Source organism: Lissotriton helveticus, chromosome 1_1 (genome assembly GCF_964261635.1).
Source record: "Lissotriton helveticus chromosome 1_1, aLisHel1.1, whole genome shotgun sequence".
In the NCBI taxonomy this organism is placed as follows: Eukaryota; Metazoa; Chordata; class Amphibia; order Caudata; family Salamandridae; genus Lissotriton; species Lissotriton helveticus.
In genome coordinates this window covers 355,048,597-355,060,936 of record NC_136057.1, presented here as the reverse complement: position 1 = coordinate 355,060,936, position 12,340 = coordinate 355,048,597, and the positions used below count along the sequence as shown (strand labels likewise).

Below are 12,340 nucleotides of genomic sequence, written 5' to 3'. Positions count from 1 at the left end.
CAATTTATATATTTTGTCATGGAATGGTCTTGACTTTTTGTTCTGTATTTAAGAGCCATTTCATACATATAATTTCATGATTCATTCGGATAGCATTTCTAATGTCATACCATATGCTTTGAATGAAAACATTGTTTTAAAATGCGTACAGCACAAATGCCATTTTCGTGTGCAACCTTTGCGAATGCATTTTTATGTATTTTGGGTGGGGTTTTTACACATCATGCTTTAGATATGTTTTATATGCTTAGAATTTAGTAATGTCGAACATAATAAAGTGGAGTGGGTGTTGTATGGCGTTTTAGGATCCAAGTGAAATTTCCAGATTCATGCCCTTATATAGGTACAATTCACATTGCCCTAATATAGGCATAGAAATCATACCCATATTTAGACATAGCCAATGCAGTCCAAATACAGGCATGGAAACTTTCGCCCGTACCAAAACGTCACAACGATTTCTTGGAAAATCGGCTTAAGCAGTCAGGGACCTTCACTTGCTTGAATATTGATTTGTCCAAGAACTCATGGAGTTTACAAAGAACTACTATTCCCTTGATGTTCTTTACTGACTTTATTATGCCTGACTTTACATCAAACTAGGCACCTGCAAGGTATAAATATGCCTTCACTTGCTCTAGCAAGACACAGTGGTTCGGAGCAGTTTGACTATCTACTTGCCCGACACAGCTCGCTACAGCAAGCGCCGAAGGAAGCCGACCCTCCAGCTGACGCACTGATCGAGAAGCTGTCCTTTCTCTCGCTGAGAATCCAGCTCCAGTGTTTCCAAGCTCCCCTTGCGGGGTGTAAAGAAATCGAGTCCCGAGACAGAGATACCAGACCTCCTTCATTCTAAACTAAGGTATGGAGCTGATTAGACCCTAAGAGAAATCTTGGATAGATTCTTGGCAAAGAAAACCAAACCTATGCTAGACAATACTTACTCCCTCCCGCGTTCTAGACTTAGGTTAGGTACATTGGGGTAGGCGTATTTTAGAAGCACCAGTTGAGTACTTTTAGCCATTGTTATTTATGTATGTACTTTTATATAGTTTAAAAACCATACAATGCTTTTACAGTATTATTTTATAATTCTATTCACTCTGTACGCATTATACTTTGCAGCCTGCATTACGATTGCAGTTCACTTTACTTGCATGAGAAAGAAGACTGTTCAATAAATCCTTTTATTGAAAACGCCCGTCTCTCTCTTTCTCTGCACCTCTGTTGAAACGAAGCATGCACGATTGACTGAGTAATATATTTATCTATTGTTTCCATGACTCCAGAGCTGTATATTTCTTATTCTTGGGAAACAAAGTTGTCATGTTTATGCGGTTTTAAGAAACTAATCCCTTCTTGTGAATTTGAGAAAGTTTCTAGTGACCTCTGAGCTAGCTGGCACTCACAATTAATTTTAGTATATTCGATAGAGACCTAGTCGACCTCAGTCCTACGTCTACACTATAGGATATATTATTCTAATGCGCAAAACCTATTGGGAATATAGGAACTACACTACATTCCTTCATGTGCTGAGCATTCCAGAGCCCAGTTGTGTGATGATGTAGACCTTTTGGAGGTAAGACACGCGGGGGCACCGGCAACAGCGTTCTTGTTGCTGCCACTGACATGTATGGCACACTTAAATTAATATACTTAATGATCTACCTGGCAATCTCCGACTGCCGTTTCCTCGAGCGCTTGATGGACCCCTGCGGAAGCGTTCCTGGATACACGCTGGAGTGAAGCGGAGTCTCACATTTTCGGCTCCAGCGCTTCACTTGACGACTATAATCCTGGTCAGCAGGTGAGGTAATCTTTGTGGGGACTGCGGTAGCGCTTTCTTTCACTAAACTATTCCCCGCCTGCATTTTCATCATGTATTTTGTGAGTAGCGTCATCACGGCACCAGCAACGTTAGCCAGCAATCTTTGTTAGGGTATTTACCCACTGCTCCATTTTAAGAATGTGTGCTATGTCTGTCATGTTCAACTGCCGTTTTGGATTGGGCATCAGTCCATATTCAATATCATTTCATTTTGGAACAGCTTTTCATGTCCATCAACACATTGTTTTGCAATAATTAAGCAGTCATTTTGAATTGGGTATTGGCCTAATATGGTCTTATTTTACATTCTCATTTTGGTTTGTGTAGACTTCATTTGACTTTTTAGGAATATAATTGGCTATATAACTCAGTTTTCTACTAATGTTACTTTACTGAGTGACATTAAGATTTTGTCTCTCTCCATTTTCTTGTTCACGCCAACTCATAATGCAATCAATTAATCCCCCACCAAAATGTTTACAATTCGCAGGAAACCACCCATCAGGTGGAAAAAATGGTTCAGACCTTTCAATGCTTATCTGTGAACGATAGATGATTTTAATTGTAATCCTGACAGGAAAAGGTGGCTTCTAGAGCACTCTCTTGGTTTAGGTCAGGATGTTTTCGAACATCAACTAATATTTGTCTCAGATGATTTTGAGTATTAACTGGACAAGTATGAAGAAGCAGTGAAAAGACTTCAAAGACATTTTTTGCAAACCAACTAACTTCGGTTAGGAGGCATATGTTTTTCTCTCAAGAACACCTGGCCAGTTAAACCAAAAACATTATCTTGCATCTTTGGGAGCACTGGCTTCTAAATCTAAATTCTCAAATTTGACAGCGCAGCTAATTAGAGTCCAATTAGTCACCAGGTGCTTCAATAAGAAAATTCAAGACAGACTAATGACGTGCAAGGATCCCTCTTTGGAAGAGACAACTGATATTGTTAATAGCATTCAAAATTCTTAAGATTTTGTTAAGTGTTTGAATAATTCTTCAGAAGACAGAGTGTGCACTGTTAAGAGTATAAAATCAAATGCTGAAAAGTATGCCATGTTTAGAACGAAGAATTGCAATTCTGAAAGCATGTGTTTTAGATGCAGGTCAATAAGTCATATAGCATCTTTCAAATTGAATCCAGCAAAGAGGGAAAGATGTGTGAAATTTGGTACTTTTGGACATTTTGCCAGAGTTGTCATTCGTCTAGGGCTCCTGTTGGAGTTAACACAATAATTGATTTACAAGAATACCAAGGGTTAAGAGGCAAATTAAATAATTTGATATTGTGCACGAGTATTGGGGATTTGTGCTGGGAGTGTTATGGTTCCTTTAATTACAGATTACAAGTTTTGTAAGATGGTCTCAAGATGTTATAAGCGAGAGCAAATACATTTCAACAGTCTCACCCGAATCCCAATACAAGTCCCATAGATACTTTGAAGGCTTCCCAGAGTACTCGCCTCCTGAACAGTTAGTTTAAAAAAAAGTTGCAATATTGCAATGCGACAACATTTTTTTTGAGAGAACCCCTAATAAATCCAATCAGGGACAGGGGAAATAAGTGTTACAAAGGAAAAACTCCCTATGTGTTGAGAGTATAGAATCTCAGAATGACAGTCCACATTAACCAAGCCACCTTACAATACAAACCACTGTGAAATTTCACACAACAAAGTTATAAAATCATTAATAAGAAAATTATATTCAATACATTTTATTTGGTACAATACATTTATTAAAAAACACAGATGTTTAGGCAACAAAATTAAAATTAGGACATAGATAATACAATTTAAAACATAACAAAGTGCAAATTACAATAGTCACAGACAGTAGTAGATAACCGTATTCGTGAAAAGTAGTTGATTATCCAAATCAAGTTTTTCTGCATAAAAATTTGATTTGGATAATCAACTACTTTTCACGAATACGGTTATCTACTACTGTCTGTGACTATTGTAATTTGCACTTTGTTATGTTTTAAATTGTATGGATATTATCTATGTCCTAATTTTAGTTTTGTTGCCTAAACATCTGTGTTTTTTAATAAATGTATTGTACCAAATAAAATGTATTGAATATAATTTTCTTATTAATGAATTTATAACTTTGTTGTGTGAAATTTCACAGTGGTTTGTATTGTAAGGTGGCTTGGTTAATGTGGACTGTCATTCTGAGATTCTATACTCTCAACACATAGGGAGTTTTTCCTTTGTAACAATATTGCAATGCGCACTTCCTCTCAGAACAGGGAGTCTAAGAGAGCTGAGGCATGAAGCCGCCACTGGAACGGCTTTTGTATATGTGTCGGGAGTGTAAGTAACAGCAGCACTGGGAATGGTCAGACCGGGTCCTCGGCAAATGGCACACATCTGCGACCCATGTGCTCACTCCTTTGGTCCCCAACCAGTAATCCAAGCGAGACCACATACTAAAAGTGCTCTGCCGGGTGGTGTACCCGCCACCCATCCATGAGGTTATATTCTTCCATACTCTCCCTCAGTACCCAGCAGTGTGTCTTGCCAATCTGTGGTAGCAGATCTATCCAGGGCCGGATTTAAAGGAACTTTGAAGTCTCCGCCTCACAGTACAGAGGAGGGTTTCAGGACGTACAAGCGAGCACACAATTTAGCAAAGATAGCTGGGTCATCAATAGTTGGACCATATAAGTTATACGGGCAACGTCAGTATCTCCACATCTACCTTGTACAATACGTATCAACCCTGGTCATCAGTCTCAGAATGAGTGAGAGAGAAGTGTGTGACCCTATTAATGAAGAGAAGGACACCTAATAGAGCATGCGGAATCGGAAGATGCAACATGTACATGCGCCCATCATGCTCCTATGGTGGTGACTGACTGCACTGTGAGGTGCCTCTCTTGTAGGAGTGCCACATGAATCAAGTGGCGGTCTAAATATGCAGGCACCTGCCTAACCTTATTAGGTTTTAACAATATGGTGAAAATCTGGCCACGTGAGAATTCTCTCCCTTCTCAGTATCAAACTTATGGCAAGGTGCGGAGTGAACTCACATTGGAGTAGGGCTTATATTACTTTGCAGTGACAAATTGATTCCCCCTCATAAAATCCGTAACAGGTTGTTGGAGATCTCTCATGAGAGACATCTCGATATGACAGCTAATAACAAGAGGTTGAGAGAAACTTTGGTGGCCTGAAATGGATAGGTATGTGGAGTGTGGGAAAGATGTGTGGCGTGTAAAGCTAATGACAATGGTCTGCAATGCAGGACTCCTGCTATTGGTAGGGTAGAGTGTTCCGGCAATGTATGGGAAAGACTAAGTGTTGATTTTCTTGGTCCATTCCCATTGCTGCCACTGCATAAAAGCTACGCTATTGTCATGATAGACTATGTTTCCAAATGGTTGGAGGTAAGGTTCTTGAGGGAACCCAAAAGTAGGAGTGAAATGGAGTTTTTTTTACAGTATGTGTTTCAAGGGAGGCTTTCCTTCGGAAATTGTCTCCGACAACGGAGTGTAACTTACCTCACGTGAGATGAACTATCCTTTTGTGTGATGCTGGCATCAAGCACAAGAAGTGCAGTTTGTATCATTCCCAAAGCAATGGTCACATGGAAAAGATGAACAGATTGATCAGTGAGTGCATCAGAGATGCTGTCAATTCAGGGTTATGTGTTGTAGATGTTGAGTGCAATGTTGTGGTCATATCACAATACGCCACACAGTGTCACTGGTGTTACACCTTTTATGGCATTGCGGAGGTATAATGTGTGAGATATTCAGTTCCTCCAGTGGCTCACCATGGCCAGGGGAGCGGTGAGTGTGTTACCGGAAGATGGTAGTGCACAGATCCCTGATAGAGCAAGAAACAATATCATGAGTAGTCATCGGGGCTCGAAAAATCCGCTTGCATTTGCGAGCTAGCTTTAATTAGGCCAAGCTATTTTTAGGTTCTACTGGCCCTTTTGGCGAGTAGGAAGACAAACGGACTTTTGACCTCTGCCTCTGAAAGCAGAGCAAATGTGACAAGATAGCAGGATTTCAAAGCATTTTTATTGCTCACAAAGTGAATGAGCAATAAAAATGCATTTAAATCTTGTTAACTTGTCACATTTGCTCTGCTTTCAGAGGCAGAGGTCAAGTGCATTACAGTTAGGTCGAGTAGCTATTTCAAGTTACTAGACCTGCAGGTCTAGTGACATTTGTATGATTTTTTGAACGCTGGTCCCATTAAAATTAAAAATAGATATGATATCCTTAAGAGCACCAAAGGCAGGTTTTGGGTAACTGGAAGTTCTTTACGAGTTAAGCTACCCAAGAATCAAGTTATGAAAGGACATCAGAGGGTTAGTCGTGTACATACAGTGGTGGAGATAAGTGCTGATGGTTTTGCAGTGACACTTAAGAATGGTCACGGGTGGTATTGCGGACGTGTGGTCAAAGTGAAGCTCACTGAAAACAACTTGCCTGACAAAAAAAGAAAATGCTCAGCTTAATGATAACATTTCAGTCTAAACCCATTTCTGAGAAGGAGTCACTTACCCACCAGAGGAGACACATTCAGCAACTAATTTGTTGTCTTCCTTCGAAGGATTTTGTTTTATCATGATTTGTAGGTGTGTTGTTGATGTGATTAGTAAACTTACTTGAGAAACTCACACCAGATGGTCATGTTTCAAATTTTTCTTATTGTTGCAATCCATTTTGTTTGAGTTTATTTGGGAGGTAGGTGTTGTTTTAGGTCTAGCGCTCTGGCGCCAATGCCGGCTTTCTGTTTGAGCGGCAACGAAGGTTCTCAATGCGCTGCAGCTAAGAGACATGCAATGATTTACTATTGAAGTGTGCAAGCTTTGAAAACTAGTGTTTTAGATGGCAGAAAGAGGGAGATATTTTTTATTCCTCTCCAACTGCTTTACACATCTCCTACTATGAGACTCCTGTATCTCCTTTTTTCAAGGTTCTGCTTCCTTCCTGTCTACACTCTGTTCCCTCCCTTTACACATCTTGAAGTATTCTACTGCTTCACTCCGGTTTCTGCTTCCCTTTCCACCATTTTACACATCTTACACTATCCTGCTCCTGTGTCTTATACACTACCCCTTTCTCACATATCTCTTCTATGTGCATCATTTTCCTCACCTATTACACATCTCTCTGTAGTCTGCTATCCTTTCTATCCCTTTTAACTGCCTCCCCCTATAGTGCTCCTCTGTCTTACAATAGGTTCCCTCAATAAATTGAATCACCTCTAGGAAATCGGAAAGTTTAAGGCAAAAATGCCATGGTGCACAAAAATAATTTCAGGAAAGGGACTATTTCAACTTCATTCTCATTGATGGAATGGCTTCTTAGTTGTGAGGGAACTGTACTATTGTACTCAAGGCTTCAGAAGGAGGCAGCACAAAAGCATCCAAGCTAAGATCTGTAATTCTGACTCAAGAAAACTGTAAGCATCAATTGGAAGGTATTGGGAAAGGAGGTGTGTGCCAGGACTGCGTAGCCCAATTAGTACAATTGCCGAGAGGTTTGTCTGTGCCGTCTCCCTCAGGAATACAAGGTGCACCCTTGGTAATGGGACATGTGGTGTAGGCCATAGCTACTTGAGCCACAAACCTGTTGCTAAGAGTCCACACTTGTATGTCCACCTCGACTGGGCATTTGAAGAACCTACACGTCCACCCCAAAAAGATATCATATGAACTCAGGGCCCCCACCCAAACAGGTCCAAGGAAAAGGAACACTGACGAGTTAGTCTGGTTGTTTTGCTATATAATATAGAATTCATACATCGCTTCATACCCCTGAAAAGGCTGCAACTAGCCCAGATTTTCAAATGGATTCACTTTTCAAGTGCATAGTTGTTTGACCTAACTGTTGAGTGAGGTGTGCCACATTTTTAGACATGCTTGAAACATGATACAGTATACGTTGCTATGCTTAAGCATGAGGTGATGCTGATAACGAGAGTTGATACAAAGCAAGGACCAACCTACAGTTTAAAGTCCACAAAAATGCAACTAGAAACCATGTGGTATTACATGATATGGTAGTGGTTGGTAATATAAATCAAAAGCACACAAAAATGCAAATCAAGAAGGGTATTGTATGCAGATGAGCAACAAAACAAGCCATGCTAACTATAAATCTTAGAAATGCTGAAATTGTGATAGTATTGTCGCAACCATGAACTCTCAGAATACGTCCGCTAGATGTAATGATTGCACTCAAAAAGTAAAGGGATGAACTCTGAATTCTTCAACACTGAATGGTCTGTTAGTAAAGGGTCAAACATATATTAGCACAACACTAAGAAGTAGGTGTTTCCACATTAGTTGCCACTTAGATGCAGTGCAACTACAGGTTTCTTCAAATGTCTATGTTTATGATCACATTTAATGGAAATATCCATGAGTGAGATTATGTTGAACAAAGTGGCATAATCCTTTCAATGAAAGCAAATGTTGCTTTGTAATGCTTACAAGTAAATTCAGTGACCAGAAAAAACATGCAGAAAACAGCAAATGAGAAAAAGTCTTCATGGCTTCCGGAACTAGTGGATTTTCCAAGTAAAGACATATGGTTGTTCAAGCACCATTCACGCAAGCAGGTGCAGACCCTGCAGTGGTCAATCTTATACAAATCTCCTACATCCACAAAAATGGGGTGTAGTAATTGTACCCAAGATGATACCCAGAAATGCATTAGCATAGATAGCACTTTAGGCCTCGCTGTGCAAACAAAGGCCTAATGCACAATGCCCAGCAATACGGCTCAAAGCTTTATTTTTGACCAGCAGTTTTTGTTTGTCACATTGTGTTAGATATGCCTCCTGCCTCTCTACAGACAGAAATACTTTGTTTAAATTTGCAAGTAAACCAACAGCAGTCTCTTTCTGTGTCCTTGGTTAAGGAAAAAACCCACACAGGCGCTCATTCACAACCTGAGCCTGCTCAAAACTAAAGAACACCAATTTCAGCAAATGGAATGGATGTTAGGTGTCCTTTAATTATTCTAGACATATGATTTAGTTTTTAATGTTTAATATGCAATTTACATCCACCTTTGCATTTGACTCACGTGATGACTGTTATTTTATCTATTGCACCTTCTGCTATGTGTCCATAGTCGTCATTTACATTGCACGGCTCCTAAAGCACAGGTCACTTTATACTCCTTATATTCTGGCATGACTTAACTACTTTGGGGGTTGTGATGTACTATGTAATTAAGCAATTGTAATGTATTATGTGTCTTAACTATTTGAAATATATGACATCGTTTTTAATGTTTATTATGGTTGCATACTTTGATGGTTGTAATAACCGAATAAAGTTAATATATAAAGAACAAGTTACTTACCTTTGGTAATGCATTATCTGGTAGAGACAATATCTAGCTGCAGATTCCTTACCTTTGAATTTCCCAGGCGTCAGACTGGATCAGGAGCAGTACCCCTGTGAGCTGGCTTCAATCAACTCTGCGTCGTCTGTGCCGGAGTGATGTTGCAATAACTATACGAGCGCCACCCAGGCACGCTGACATCAGTTAATTTTTCACGGCTTTCCATGACAGAAGTCTCTGATTCTTGAGCCTTCTTCTGAGTTGTTGAAGTCAGTGCTGATCAGATTTCAATAGGGATGCTAATCCAGATCCTGGGAGCATGAACTGAATGCTTGCCTTCGTGTTATTTTTCCTCTTGCAAAGGCTAGTTTTTTTGCCAAAGAGGCTGGGGTACTGCTGTTGAGAGCTTTGTAAGTAGTGCAGCTGGTCTTAGCCATGATCTCGGCTGGAAAGCAGAGCCAGGGTAAGCTTTTTAATGTAAGGGTAATATGGTGGAACTATTCTGAACTCTTGATGAGCCATGCTGCTGCATGTAGGATACTTTTCAGGGGTGCTATATTAGTATCTGAGACAATGCTAAGCAGCACGTTGCCTTCATCTACAAAGGAATGTACTAAGGTTTGTACAGTTTACATGTAGCAATTCCCCAGAACAGCACTTTCTTGCAGAGTGAAAGGGTAAGAAACAAGGTGATGTGTTGCTTGAAGGAGAGGTTTGTGTTTAGGGTAAATTCCAGAGATTTTGCAGGGTCTCTCAGCTGGGGGTTAGAGCCTGGAAAGTTTATGTTGGAGAACTGAATCTGGGGTTGTCTGGTGCTGTTGGCAAACAGAAGCAATTCAGATATTTGGGAGGGATGGGGGGGGGAGATTAACTTCATAAAGTTGGAGGATGGAGCCCTGTGGTACATCACAGGAGACTGGGAGTGTTTAATCTTGAGGAACCTATTTGTACCAGCTGGCACCAGTTGGTGAGATAGAACATGACCATTTCAATATAGTGCCCAAAAATCCACTGTGTGGTTTCAGAGTGTTGATACGCGCTGGATGTTTTACTGTATAGAAGTCTGCAGAGAGGTCCATCAGGATCAGGAGCTGGGTTTTTATGTTGTTGAAAAGAGGGATGTTGTTAACTATTTGTAGTGTAGATGTGTTCGCGTCTGAAGCCAGATTGCAGTCCTTTAGAAGATTATCCTTGGTGATCAGTTTCTGTAGCTGGTTGGGGTCTGCTTTCTCAAATTTCGTCCCTATGAATTGAAGGGGAGTAATAGTCCAGGGATGGTTTCATTATCAGGGTAAGAATCGGACCGGCTTTAAGCACATCAGAGAATATTCCTTGGCTTACAGAACCATTGACAATGTGAAGAAGGGATGTCGTAGCCACACTTTGTGGCAATTTGATGATGGAAGAAGGGTGTTGTCTTCATAGAAGTTGACTACATCTAGCTCAGGATATTGGAGAGAACCTTGTGCAAGACTGGATTGAAGTAAGTCCATTTAGTGGTTAGGAGATGGATGGAAGTGAGAGATCCATGGAAATGTTGGATTTGATTTTGTTTATCTGAATTGTATATATTTACGATTTCAATGTCTTTTCACTTAGCTCTCTGATGTTGCCTGTCCGGTAAGGGCAGAGAGCAACTCACATGAGAACAATTTCCAAAAGTGACCTGGAATACCCCTCGCAAACCTGGGGAGGTAAGGTGGACAGTCCAGTCCAAACTTAAGAATTTGTTGATGAGACACCCTACGTGACTGAGGGAGTGATAGTGCTAAATATACCTCTGGCAGGGAAAAGTGGGATATGAGACCGCGTCAGCCCAACTGAGGTTGGTACGTGCAAAACGGCTTTTGCTGAGAGTATCAGTTTTCCTGGCCATAACTAACTGGACTGGTGGGCCTCGCAGGGTGGTTGAAGGAATTCTCTTATATGAATGAACATGAAAGGCCAACATAGTTTGTGTGGGACTCCGTCAAGTGAACAGAACTTGTTAACTCTACCACCAGTGGTGCTGTAGCTTGCAACATGAGCAGCACTAAACTGTTCAGAAGTGCTCACGTAGGCTCATGGGCGAGAGGTTGTGTAGCAGGATGTCCTAACTCTCCTGAAATTTTGGAATGGTGTGGCTTTGCAATTATGTGCAGCAGTAAGCATCTCTGGAAAGCTCTGTGCAGTGCTGCCAATTCAACACCACAGACACAAAGTGGGACAGAGTTCAGGGGAGACCAGGGCAAGAAATGTTGGCTCTGGCCCGTAAAAACAAAGAAATACTGGCCAACCTGTGCTCGGTATGCCTTCATTGCCAACACAGCCTCAGTGAGTTCATTTACCTTTGTTGCTGGTAAAATACTGGCAGGAATGAACCATGCTGCTTAACTGGCAGAAAGCACACCAGAGTGCACTAAGTGGCTGCTCTGCTGCTCCAAGTGTAGTTAGTTGTAAGGACATAAGACTAACAGTGCGTATGGGTGTGTCTGTTCAGGCACTATTGACATCAATCTTTTTATTTTCACAAACGACTGCCTCAATTGCTTCAAAACATTACCTCTACAGTAAGTGCCTTAAAGTCCCAGCTTCTACTCAGAGGGTGCAGAGGGCTGTACAAAAAGACCTAAGAAGAGAAGCTCACGACAGTACGAATCAAACACAAAAGTCTCACAACTCGGGGCATAAAGTCCCTTGCTCTGACACTCTCTAGAAAATACCGGGCAGTATTTACATGTTAAAATGTGTGTTCTTTTTTATAATCTATAACGGGTCTCTTACTGGGTGCAAGACTTCAAGACCATAAAAGAACAATCCCTTCCGAAACTGCACTAGTTCTTGTGGCCTTTTTGTGCCTTCCTACTATGGTCTTGGAAATTAAAGCTTCTGTCCACCTGTATGAAATGGGTAACTTCCTCAACACACCTCCTTGCTGCCAGATCCAGTTTCTGCAAAGAATGCCCCCTCCTATGTAGATATTCCCCGTGAGTACATACGGGGAGTCTAAAAAAGACTCACCAGACAACTTACAACACAATTCAGAAAACAGATCTATGACGGCTTCACCCTCTTGAGATCAAAAACCCCAAGATCCGCAAAACAACATTGTGCGATAGTTTTTTCAAGTGCTCCACTTAAGCCTCAAGTTGTAGCACATAAATGTACCGGGCATTCACATAACTCAGCATAATGTTTGGATTCTG

At 40.9% G+C, this 12,340-nt stretch overlaps 1 protein-coding gene across 27 annotated transcripts in view; it reads right to left on the bottom strand.

Moving 5' to 3' along the window:
- Nucleotides 1-12,340, bottom strand: part of MICAL3 (microtubule associated monooxygenase, calponin and LIM domain containing 3) — a 2,019,125-nt gene that overhangs the window by 1,235,096 nt on the left and 771,689 nt on the right. The gene's annotated exons all lie outside the window — the stretch shown is intronic.